The sequence below is a fragment of the Chroicocephalus ridibundus genome, chromosome 15 (assembly GCF_963924245.1).
Source record: "Chroicocephalus ridibundus chromosome 15, bChrRid1.1, whole genome shotgun sequence".
Lineage (NCBI taxonomy): Eukaryota > Metazoa > Chordata > Aves > Charadriiformes > Laridae > Chroicocephalus > Chroicocephalus ridibundus.
The window spans coordinates 4,264,139-4,276,263 of NC_086298.1; the positions used below are offsets into that span (position 1 = coordinate 4,264,139).

Here is a 12,125-nt window from a genome sequence, read left to right on the forward strand (position 1 = left end):
AACCCATGCCAGGCAGGTCAGCGAACGTGACCTTGGCATCATCTCCAAAAGCTTCTGGCTGCCCACCACGGGAGGAGGCAGCTGTGGGCAGGACTGGCCCGTGGTGGAGGTAGGACCAGGGAGGGCAGGATCGCAGCCCAGGCCCATCAGAACAGTTTTCCACAGCTGAGGGAACCATGCTGATTCACACAAGCTGGAGATCTGGCTCTGGGTTTTAATTTCAGTTCCCCAGCTGGCTTTCCTTGTCCCAAAAGATAAAAACCAGCAGGCGGCAAATGCCATCAATAAATTGTCACCCAGATTAAAGCTCTCTTCTATTCCACTTGTGTTATTTATCCCTTTTCGCCAAACATGCATGCATACAAACAACAACAAAAAGGCCAGTCCTTGAAAAAATAAATAAATCTTGCCCAGGAGCAGCTCGCAATTAAAAATGCATTATGGAATTTCTTGAAGATGAGTTAGACTGGAGCTCGTACAGGTAGTGATGAAGGCAGGTTATAAATGGCCTCTGTCAAGCAGAAGAAAGGTTATAAAACCACTATACTTCGTGCTTAAAAAAGAAAATCAATTTTCCATGCAAGCAAAATGCTGTACATATTAATAAAAGTTCAGGAGACCCTGGACCCCGCGCTCACTGTCACAGGCAGGGTCCCGCCGGGAGGCGGGCTGCCAAGCCTTGCTCGCTCTTGGCTACTCAAGAAGCAAACTGCCCGCAGGGGCCACCACAAAGATGCTTTAGGGAGTCCTGGCCCACCCCCTCCGAGCGACGAGAAGTTTCTCTCCACCTCCCAGAAACCCTGTGCCATTTCCCTATGGCAGCAGCATCAAAGCCATGTCTCGAGCATCTCAGATGGCTCCCGTGCCCTTAGCTCTGCAGCTCAGGTGGACCTTCCAAACCTCAGCACCTTCCTTGCAGGCAATGGATAAGGTGGGAAGGGGAAGCAAGGGAAGGCTGAGGCACATGGCTTTTCTAGCCAAAGGATGTTAGGACAAGGGATAATGGTTTTAAACTAAAGAGGGTAGATTTAGACCAGGTATACAGAAGAAATGTTTTGCAACGAGGGTGGTGAGACCCTGGCCCAGGTTGCCCAGAGAGATGGGAGATGCCTCATCCCTGGAAACATTCATGGTCATATTGGATGGGGCTCTGAGCAACCTGGTCTGGTTGAAGATGTCCCTGCCCATGGCAGGGGGATTGGACCAGATGACCTTTAAAGGTCCTTTCTGACCCAAACTGTTCTATGTTGGCAGCAAAGGGCTCTGGAATAGGATGCTGCCCGTCTCTGCAAAGCAGGCAGGGCGCAGGCAGGGCGCAGGCAGGGCGCAGGCAGGGCGCAGGCAGGGCGCAGGCAGGGCGCAGGCAGGGCGCAGGCAGGGCGCAGGCAGGGCACCAGTGGCCCTACCCAGGCACAGAGCAGCAGAAGACATGGGAGCAAGAAGCCTTCTAGCTGCACAAACAGAATAAATACGAAGGAGGAGAGGACACTTAGAACAATCCGTGCTTTCGGCACCGAGCTGCCTGGGAAACAGGATCGGGATAAGTGTGTTTGCGAATCCGCAGATACAACACTTATCTCCTGTGGTCTCCTCCGCATCTGCCAGCCCCACTGTAAGAATAAGAGCTGTGCAAATTGGTAGAAACACGTCTCCCCAGAGGACACGGAGGGCTGACTGCAAACAGCATCTTCCACTCCACGGCACCGCATCTGCCTCTCCGCTGCTCTCCCCACGCCGACGGGGAGGGCTGGGACTCTGCCCAAGTCCCCTCCGGAGCTCCCGAGGGACCTTCCAGGGTGCTGAAGGCAACTGAATGGGACCGTAAGTCAGCAGGAACTACAGGAACACAGCCAGGGGATCAGTCACAGCTTTTCTGAGTTGTCACTTGGGACTCTCGCCCTGGCACTGATCCGTGGGCTGAGCTCAGCATCTTCCCCAGCCCGCAGAGGAAGACGACGGCTCTTTCCCCGGGACTGGGTTAGCGGGTCACCAAAGCCCTCCCCTCCCTTAGCCCCACTTTGCTGGAGGCCACCCTTGGGATATTTCTCCAGTTTGGACTTTTAATCACCATGAAACGCGTTTCCTTTCTGTTTGCAATTATGCAGCCTAATACGCATTAATTACGGCAGGCAAATAGCTCAGCACAAAATTTGCAAAAGAAAGCGTACACACACACACACATCCACACCCTGCCCCGCATCCATATCCATCCCCAGCTCGGCACGGAGCCGGCTCTCCAGGGACAGACATCTTTGGTAGCCAGCACACACAGAGAGGAGGTGGCCCTGCTTGGTGGCACAAAGGTGACAGGGCCAGTGAGGCATGGCCGAGCTCTGCCATCAGCATCGGCCAGCAAAACCAACAGGCGGGAGAGGCAACACCAGCTGCCTGCGCTGGGAGGGGGGGGTTGCAGGGATGAATAGGTGGATGGAGCAACTATTGGGCACAATAAATCTTTACTACACACCTCCCTGCCCCTGGAGCAGAGGATTAGCAATCAGGACGTCCCACCACTCGATCAGAGAAGGGAGAAAACTAGAGCCCGTTTGGGTGCAAATATGTCAGAAACAACTGGCGGCTGAAGGGTCGGTGGGCTCTGGCGGGGGGGTCACAAACCAACCCCCGTTCTGCGTTTGCTGGGCTTTCACAAAGGCCCCGATCTGTTATTGCTGACATTGATTTGTCTGGCTCAGGCAGCAGAGAACCAATAATTATGGTGAGTTTTAATCAATCCCCCATCAATTCAGCTGCAGTTCAATTTGCGATCTGCCTTGGCAGTGACACAGGGTTGGGGGGGGGGGGCTGTGTCGGAAAATGATTAGAAAATCAATAAGCAACTCAGCCAATAACTCTGTCTGGGCGATCACAGGTGACACGTCCCTCCTTGATGAGAGGAAAGCTGGCGAGATGCGGTGCTCCAGCAGCCCCCGGCCAACCACCTCTGCACAGCCCTCACTGCACAGCCCTCATCCCGATACGGGATGGATCCATTTATCCAGGGAGGCAAAGGGATCCTACAAACCGTTAGTCAGCTATTCGAATGAAAAAGCTGTTTGTGGTTTGCCACGTTAGACCCGCACGGCTTGGGAACTCGCTTCAAACTCCCAGAGCATCCTTCACCCATGGATCTGACAAGCAAAAATATCTCGGAGCTTGGGAAGAGGGTTTGGTGCTTAATCCACGCCACGAAGAGGAAAAGAGAGGTAAGGGGAGATTCTAGCTCGTCATCCTCTCCGAAAAGCCAGGGAGATGCCGTTAATGCAATTCCACTGCCTTGCAAATCTACTCCATCCACGCAGGAGTGAATTGCTTTCCCTGACGACAGCCTGCCCTGAAAATTGCTCTCGGGATTGGAAAAGAAAACGTAGTTTCTTGTCTTCTCCTGCATTAGCACGGATAATGCAGATCCTGCAGGTTAAATGTGACCCACAGCCACAACAGCCTGACCCTGCCGGTGCCGATAGGTTTGGCTGTTGTCACAACGGGCCACTGGCTCGTCCCCTCCCCGCCATGTCAGGCAGAGCACCCAGGTCTTTACTTTTGTCATTGGAGTCAGCAAACGGACTCCAAGTACGCACAGGGAATGGATATGCTGAATAAGAATGTGCTATTTTTACCTGGTGTTTGGAGAAATGAGCTTTTTTTTCCCCCCCTTTTAAATGGCATCTCCAAGGTGACCCAGAGCGGCACAGCTGGCAGGACCGGCTGCCACCCCCGGAGGCCACCAGAGCCAGCCTCACCGATGCACGGCGCGGTTTGGAACGAAATGGGATGCTCACGCCTACCGCCGTCACCCCGGCACAGCCTGTGACACGGTGTGGCCTCCTTCCACCAGGACTTGGCTCCTCCACCCACCACCACCATCCACAGCACGGCCGGAGCAAACCCAGTGGGAGGAGCAGCATCTCCAAGGGCAAAGCAAGCAAGCCGTACGAGATTGTGTCTTAGGAAAATAAGTATCTGGATGAGTCCCTGTTCGCATTAGTGAGCAAAAGCCCCCCACTTTTTCCCGCCCCCCCCCCCCCTTTCTCATTTACAAAGCTCATTAGCAGCGAGATGGGTGAGGGGGTCACTGGAAATAAAATCCCAGTCTCATTACTGACACGGATCCCCCAGACGAGAGGACTCCAGCTCTCCACCTGAGCTGCCTGCCAGGGTTCCTCTGCTCAGCTCCTCTCTTCCATTATTAAGTTTGTTGTTTTTTTTTTTAAAAAAAAAAAAAAGAATATTTAATAAAGTGTTTCTGTAGAGAGTAAACTGCCCTTTTTCTTATTCCGCTCTGTTTTCTCAACAGTAGCAGCCTTTTTGTCAGAGATAAAAGCCCAGACTTCTCCCACGTCAGGGTGTCGGAGGTGATGCTCTGGGCGCAGATGAGCCCGGCTCCTCCCTGGCTCTGCAAAACCGCCCAGGGAAGCTGCCGCCAAGCCCCTGCTCTGGGTACCACACTCCCGTGTCTGGATGCATCCGGAGGCGAGACCCAGGACCCCCAGCCCCGTGCCTGGTGCATCTTCCCTCTGCTGCATCCCCGGCGCCGCTGGCCCGAGGCTGCGGAAGGGGCCGGTGGCTCAGCGCTGCAGCGGCACCGAGTGCACCGTCCAAAGGCCCTAATAACCCCCCTCTGCTCAGAGGCATCCTCGCTCCTCACCGAGAAACCTCTTCAGCGGGAGACAAAAACATTAATCTGAGGCACTGCTGAGGTACAAGCAATTGCCAGCATTTTAATGAGCTCCAAACTATGCCTGGCATGTATTTTATTTGCTTGTTGGAGCTCAGAAACGATACAAATGCAGTAAACTCCTTTGTGTCCATATATATATATATACACACATATATATATTCGCCAACAACTTTGGCTTATTCTGCTTTCTTGGCCCAGGAAGCCCCCAGTGAGCAACGTTCCTCCGCAGCAGCAGGACCAGATTCTGGCTGTACACAGCCCAGTCTCTAGGGGTGAGATTTATCCCTCCTGTCCTAATATTCTGCTAAAACGGGCCAAAAAGCTGGTCGCTAAGGCACCCGGCGGTTCCAGGCAGTCTCTCTCCAGGGCCACCCCTGCCTCACCTCCTCGGGGCAGCGATGTCCCCACCACGGCTGCGGCAGATCCTCCCGTCACCCTGCTGTGGGGGAGCATCCTTCCCAGAGGGAAACATTACAACTGTTTTCTGAAATAACAGTCATTATCTTCCCACTCTTCCCCCCCCCCCCTTCCTTTCCCCCTGCTTCCTTTTCCCTTTCAAGATCATCAATCATTATTTTAGCCTCAGAAAATCAAACCCATCTGTCTTCCAGGCTCCCGAGCACACGCTGCAATGGCTCACGCTCCTCGGCTCGGTTCCCCCCATGACAGCGGGCTGGGGGCTCCATGGAGGAACCGAAGCTCCAGGCAATGAGGCAACATCTCCTGGCCTCCAGCCACCGCACAGCTCTCATGGACCCTCCCGGGCAAGTCACTGTGTATTTTTTGCAGCTCAATTCAAAGCGGGATGGACTTGTTTCAAGCAGCTGATAGGATGCTACGTACATACACACACACCAGTGCTCAGAGCTCCGGGGGCAAGGAAATCAAGCTGGTGGAAACCCTCCAGCTGCTTTCCTTCCAGGCATCACCAACAGTTCATTCTGGGGTGCGCTGGCACCTCCTGCCCACCGGGCCATTTCCCTTCCCAGCCACGGCAGAGGCTGGCACCTCCAAAAACCTCTGGGAGACCAGAAATTCCCCTCCTGCCCCACCTGACATCCAGGGTACAGCCCAGCCACAATGCTACGCGCCAAACCCTGGCGACCCACAGCAAACCCAAAGCCCCAACCCAGCCCTGACCACAGCACAGGACGCATCCCAGTCTGCCGGGGAGCGGAGGGGCAAGGGCTGGTGCCAGCCAAGCCCTCCAAGGAACACCGCTGAAAAAGCCAATTCTGGAGAAAACGGGGCTTTTATCACCCAAGCCACCTCTTCCCAGTGCAGGGAGAGACATCCAGCTCACCTTCGTGCTTCTTGAGCTATTCCGCTTGCTTTTAAATTTGGCCAATGTGGTGCAAACCCCTTTTGCAGCACTGAAAGCAAAACCAGGCGGGTGGCGGGCTGCCCCTCTGCCCCCCGCCACGGCCGGCTACCAACCCCTGCAGCTTTTGCCATCCTTTGCTTCTCTCCCTTCCCCAGATCCCATTTCCATCACAGGTAGTTACCTGCCTTAACGAGACAAATCCAAAAAGCACAGGCTCCTTGGGGAGGGGGGGCTTGCAGGTGAGCTCAGGGGGCTTCTGCTTCCAACCACAACACGCGTAAGGAGCCGTCCATCCTCTGCTTCGAGGAGCCAGCTCCACTTGAAAGGGATTAGGAGAGAATGGTTTCCTCCCCATCTCCCTCCCCTGCGTGTGCATCTCTACCATAATTAGCTAGGTGCCTCGTAAGGCAGGGACGGATGAGTCTTTATTTTTCCCCGAACAACTGTCTGACAGAAAAAAACCCGCAGATTTGATGAAGCTTAAGTGCTTTGTGGGATTCCATCAATTACATCTCAAAATTCATTGGGAAATTAGGAGAGCATTTAATTTTGACAAGGTTGAAATGTTTTGGTTTCCACTGCCTAATTTTGTTTTTATTTCAGGCTGTACGCTGGGATAACGCAATATATACCATAAAACTCCAGATGATAATGCTGGAATTAAACGCTTCCCTCTCCTTGATAGAGAGGAGACGTTTTGAACCAAAATATTTTGGAACTTGCACATACGTGGGGGATTTCTGCACAGCATTTTGGTTTGGGCTGAAACTCCCCAAAAACCCATTTCCCTCCCCTCACCAAGAATATCAGTTCTCAGCTTCACCTGCTTCATTTCCAAGCAGCTCCCCAGTCCCCTTGGTCCCCGAGCCACCCCTGGGTGACTTGTGCTGGAAGGAGGAAGCCGGAGCGGTAGCCACTGCCCCGCTCCTTCATTTCTAATCCTATTTCTCCCCAAAATGGTTACACTCGGAAATTAAGCCATTTCTCTGCCCCACTTTGCAGCAGCTACAGAACAGCCCATGGGTTTGACGTGGAAGAGAGCAAGAAGAGAAGGATTAGCTCCAGACAGGCTGCGCTAAGGCTTATACGCCCGTGCGGACCATGCCAAATTTCTCTTCCTTCTGTGTCTAAAAACGCTTGGACTGACACCGCACCGGTGTCACCGTGGGCCACAACTTCATTAACGGACTCTGCAGTAGATGCTGTCCGTTCTGCATACGCTGAGCCACACAAACTCCCTCCTGACGCATGGGCTGACCCCTGATGAGGAATAAGAACAGTTCTCGTTGTACTAGGAGCCAAACTATACTTTTTTTCCTCGCTCAAATTAGAAATAAATCCCTGCTAGAGGAACCCCAGCCTGCGAGCAAGGAGATGGCGACGGTCAGCAGGATTTTGTGCCTGTGCAGAAGAGCAGTGCCCGCTGCCTGGGCTCGCCGGGCTCTCCCGCCGACCCCTCTCCCAAGGTGGTTCGGATCCTGGAGCACAGCCACACTCTGAGCCCTTCCACATCCACCCGCAACATCTTTGACCTCCGTGGCACAACTCACTCTCTTCTGACTTAAAAGGACTAACTCACCACCATCTTCAGGCACCACGGATGTTGCAGAACCACCAAGACCACATCACCCGCACCCACCTGCGGCTGCGGTGATGCCGCTCATGCAGCAGGGAAATAAGGGGTCTAATCCTGCTGCAAACTCAGCACGGGACCCTGAGCTGCCTTCCCCACCACCAGCGGGGCAGTTTGTGCCCTCCTGCTTCTCCAGGAGGTCCTCATGGTGATAAGATCCCATTCTGAGAGGCGCCAAGGGGCTCAGACACACACCTTCGCTGCACGCCCGTACCTGCTGCTGCCTCCTCGCAGCGATGTCGAGGATGTCCAACGCACACCAAAGGGGCATCATCCACCTCCTCGCCCAGCTCACATGCCAAGACCAAAGCTCACTTTTCTTAGGGAAAAAAAAACCTCATCCTTCTTATTCCCCTGGGGCTGCAGTCCTGCCTTGCCCCGCAGGGCTCGCAAACGGCATGGACATAGGGCAGCAGATACGAGTGACACCCCCACCCACCCTTCTCCCCAGGCAGACAAGAGAACTGGCATCAGTGAGCAAAGCCAAGCTGAGAGACAGGTGGGGAAACCTGAATTTAAGCCACGTTACAGGTGTTTCCTTCAATCCCTCAGGGCCAATTCACAGGTTTTCATCTCAAATTATAAATCACCAACACATGAGGGTCAACCACTTGCCCTTTTCTGGCATCCTCCCTCCAGGCTGAGCAGCTACCACTGTGCTGGTAGAAGGGATCAATGATACGTATTCCTGCCCTGAATCTGACTTATTCCTCCAGCACAGTTTCTCCTGGTTTGCTGTGATCCCTGCAACACGTCACAAAACGTACACTACACTCAATGAGCACAGAAGGGCCACCAGATTTAGAGAAGCTCACTGGGATTTTGGTTTTCTTGGGAAGTGCCTGTGGCTTCCCCTGACTTGACGGCAATTCTGGGATGCGACAAGGAAAAGCAACACGGAAACAGGTTTTCCAGAGCTTGGGGATTGTTTTGTTAGGTTGCAAGGGAGGGCTGAAAGGCAAGGCTCCAGTTAGCAATGCCGAGGTCTTAGCAAGGTTGCGGCTCATACTTCTGAAAATTAACCCCCAGAAAAAAAGCCTCCGATAAGAAAAGAACTGCAGAAAACCTTTATGCGCTAATGCCATCTACTGGGTACAGGTAAAAATAACAGAAAAGGCATGAGATGAGGGGGAAAAAAAGGCCCCACAGGAAGCGTGGGCTGGGAGCTGCCACCCCTCCGGGTGGGGACCCTGCTGCAGAGCCTTTGGGGTCTTCAGGTGACACCTGGCAGGCAGGATTTTTAACTAAGCAAAGGGATGCCCTTGTTTCTCCTTGGTAAGCCCAAGGAGACTTGTCCTCAGAGCGACTCCACCACGAGCCGCAAGCAAACCGCCCTCGGCATTCCAACCCAGTCCTTTTAAGCCCAAACAATTAGGTAATGGCAGAGCCCACGCCGCTAAAAAGCCCAAAGATAAATGCAGCCCCAGTCCTCGCAGCATTACTGGAAGCCGTATTAAGGGCACGAAAGAACTGGTAACAGATGATGATTTTTTATATATATATATATATATATATATATAAAAGGAATAAGAAATCTTTGAGATTTGTGCTGTTCCCTGGCTGAGCTGCTCTAGGCTCCGGCTCCGCTGTGTATTAATTGCTTACAAGGCTGCATGTATATTTTATGCTCAGTACCTGCCTGGAACATTTGTTGGATTTAGCCTTGATTGATGAACCGCTGATTATATACTTCTGTGGTCCTCGGCAAATTAATAAACTGTTGACTGGTAAAGATTAACAACATGTCATGATTTGCGAAACAGTGTCCAGAGTAAAGCTGAAGCAAACCTAGTGCTAAAATTAGTACGCGAATGCTCCCTGAACTCTATAAAAAGGGGATAGCTTAATTAAATTACATCCCGATATTGCCCATAGCACTTACCAAATTGGCAAATTGAGTTCGTGGCAGTTCAGCTTTAAAACTAACTGACATCCCTGCAAATTTGCAGCAAATGACCCCATCCCTGCTCGCCCGGGAAGCCCAGCTCACACCTGGTAGCCGCCGGGTGCAGGGGTGGGATGAGGAGGGGACGTATCACCCAGCGCAGGGACCACTGCAGAAGGTGCCAGAAGGTTCCACACTGGGGCTGCGTTGAGCTCCCAAACTCAGCTCCCACCACCTTGACCCCACTCAGCGCCATGAGCACGACCCGGGGCTGGGGCAGCACTGCCTGCCCACCCCTTGGGCATTTCCCCAGTCAACGGCCATGGATCACAGTCAGAAACACGGGACAGTGTCCTCCAGACCTCTGCTTGCACCGCTGCCATTACTGGGGACATACAAGCTGGTGATGAGGGTAAAATGCTGTATGGGGTTGGGAGAGCCAGGAGGGATCACAGAACCACAGAACGGTTAGAGTTGGAAGGGACCTTAAAGCCCATCCAGTGCCACCCCCTGCCCTGGGCAGGGACACCTCCCACCAGCCCAGGTTGCTCCAAGCCCCGTCCAACCTGGCCTTGAACCCCTCCAGGGATGGGGCAGCCACAGCTTCTCTGGGCAACCTGGGCCAGGGGCTCACCGCCCTCAGAGCGAAAAATTTCTTCCTGAAATCTCATCTAAATCTCCCCTTTTTCAGTTTAAAACCGTTCCCCCAGCTCCAGTCCCTCCCCAGCTTTCCTGGAGCCTCCCTTTAGGGACTGGAAGGAGCTCTAAGGTCTCCCCGGAGCCTTCTCTTCTCCAGGCTGAACCCCCCCAGCTCTCTCAGCCTGTCCTCACAGCAGAGGGGCTCCAGCCCTCCCAGCATCTCCGGGGCCTCCTCTGGACCTGCTCCAACAGCTCCATGTCCTTCTGCTGTTGGTGCCCCAGAGCTGGAGGCAGCACTGCAGGGGGGTCTCACAGAGCGGAGCAGAGGGGCAGAATTCCCCCCCTCGCCCTGCTGCCCACGCTGCTGGGGATGCAGCCCAGGATGTGAAGGGCTTTCTGGGCTGCCAGCGCCTGTTGCTGGCTCGCGTGGAGCACTGTTCCCCTGGTGTCAGTCCAACGGGAAGCAGGGAGACATGTGGACCGGAGCAGGGATGCAGTTGCCATCTTCAAACTCCCCCCAGGGAGCTCAGCTCTGCTGTCCTCAGGCTGCAGCTGGGACTAGGGAACTGGGGGGGTTTCACCCCACGACTGGGTGCTGCGGAGAGGGGCAGAGCAACCTTGTGCTCCTGCGGCAGGAAGAAAAAGAGGCAAAGAGCAGAGGGAGAAGAGACGGGCATCCCTGCGGCCATCTCCTGCCCCCGTGGGATGCAAGACCCCGGTAACCCAGCGTGATGTTGGGGGACGAGGGGTCCTGCAGTCCCCTTGTGTCATCTCGCCCACAGCTCCCAGGGAGGGGATGCTCTCCAGGAGAATGGCTCCCGCTCCTTCTCCTTTCTCCCCGCCCTGCCCGCTGTACACAGTTTGTTCTCTTCACATAAAGCCTCAGTTAGGCATTACGGAAACAGGGGGGTTATTTTCCCCGGGGTGACACAGTTTTCAATTTCTGCCTCTCCGCAGGCTGGCGTGGTGAGCGCTAGGCCTGTAATTTATTGACAATTTCTATCTTAATATATCCTGACTCTTAAAAAGAGGCATCTCTTCCCAGCAGCACAGGACGACCAGAGCCCCGATTGCTTGTGACAGTGTCTGGGAGGCATGCTGGCATTCAGAGCAAAATAACACCCAAAAAACCAGGGAAAAACCCCTAAAGGACTAGAAAGGCAGCCGTTCCTTGGGAAAGGGAACAAGAGAAAACGACAATGGGTAAAGAAAGGAGGAAAGGGAGGGGAGTGGCAAGGGGAGATGGTGCTGGGCGCTGCTGGTGACACATCAGGCTGTCACGCTAAATGGCCTTAACAAGCAATCGGAGAAGGGGATAATGAAAACGCCACCCCCGGGACAGCACCGCTCCTGCCTGACCTTTCCCAGCTGCTGTGTATAAACATCTTCAATAAATAAAGAGACACTTAACTCCTGCCTCTGCTGAGAGGGGAGGGATGGGGTGACGGGGCTCTGCCTGTGGCGAGAGGGAGGGGAAGGGGCAGAGGGGTTGCAGGGGGGCTTCAGGGCAGCAGGCGGGTGTTTCCAGGAGCGGGTGATGAGCTCTCCATCCCCTTGGGGGTCACCACCTGCTGACTGGCAGGCAGGGGCTCCTACAACAAACAGACAGCCGAGAAGGGATGCTCCAGGTTTCCCCCAGTTTCCCAGGCTTTGACCAGCATCTCCGCACGCAGTACCGGCCTCGCACAAGCTCCACGTGCAGGGACGTGGCGACTTTGCTGTCGAGGGTTAGAGGTGGGAGAGGTGCTGAGCTCTGCTGCTCCCACCTGGAAGAACGGCGAAACCCCTCTGCACATCGACAGCTGGGGACGATTCAGAGCCTCTGCCCAAAATTATCAGTCTCGGGTCTTTTGGAGGGGGGCACTGCAAAACCCGGGACTCGGTAGATTGTTTGGCAATACGTGAGCACGTTCAGAAACAAATCAAAACGCTGAGGGCGTCAGAGGGGCCCAGAGGGGCAGAGGAT

The 12,125-nt window shown here is 54.2% G+C and overlaps 1 protein-coding gene across 1 annotated transcript in view; it reads right to left on the reverse strand.

Moving 5' to 3' along the window:
• ASTN2 (astrotactin 2) overlaps positions 1 to 12,125 on the reverse strand; it is a 374,972-nt gene that overhangs the window by 157,929 nt on the left and 204,918 nt on the right. The window lies entirely within an intron of this gene.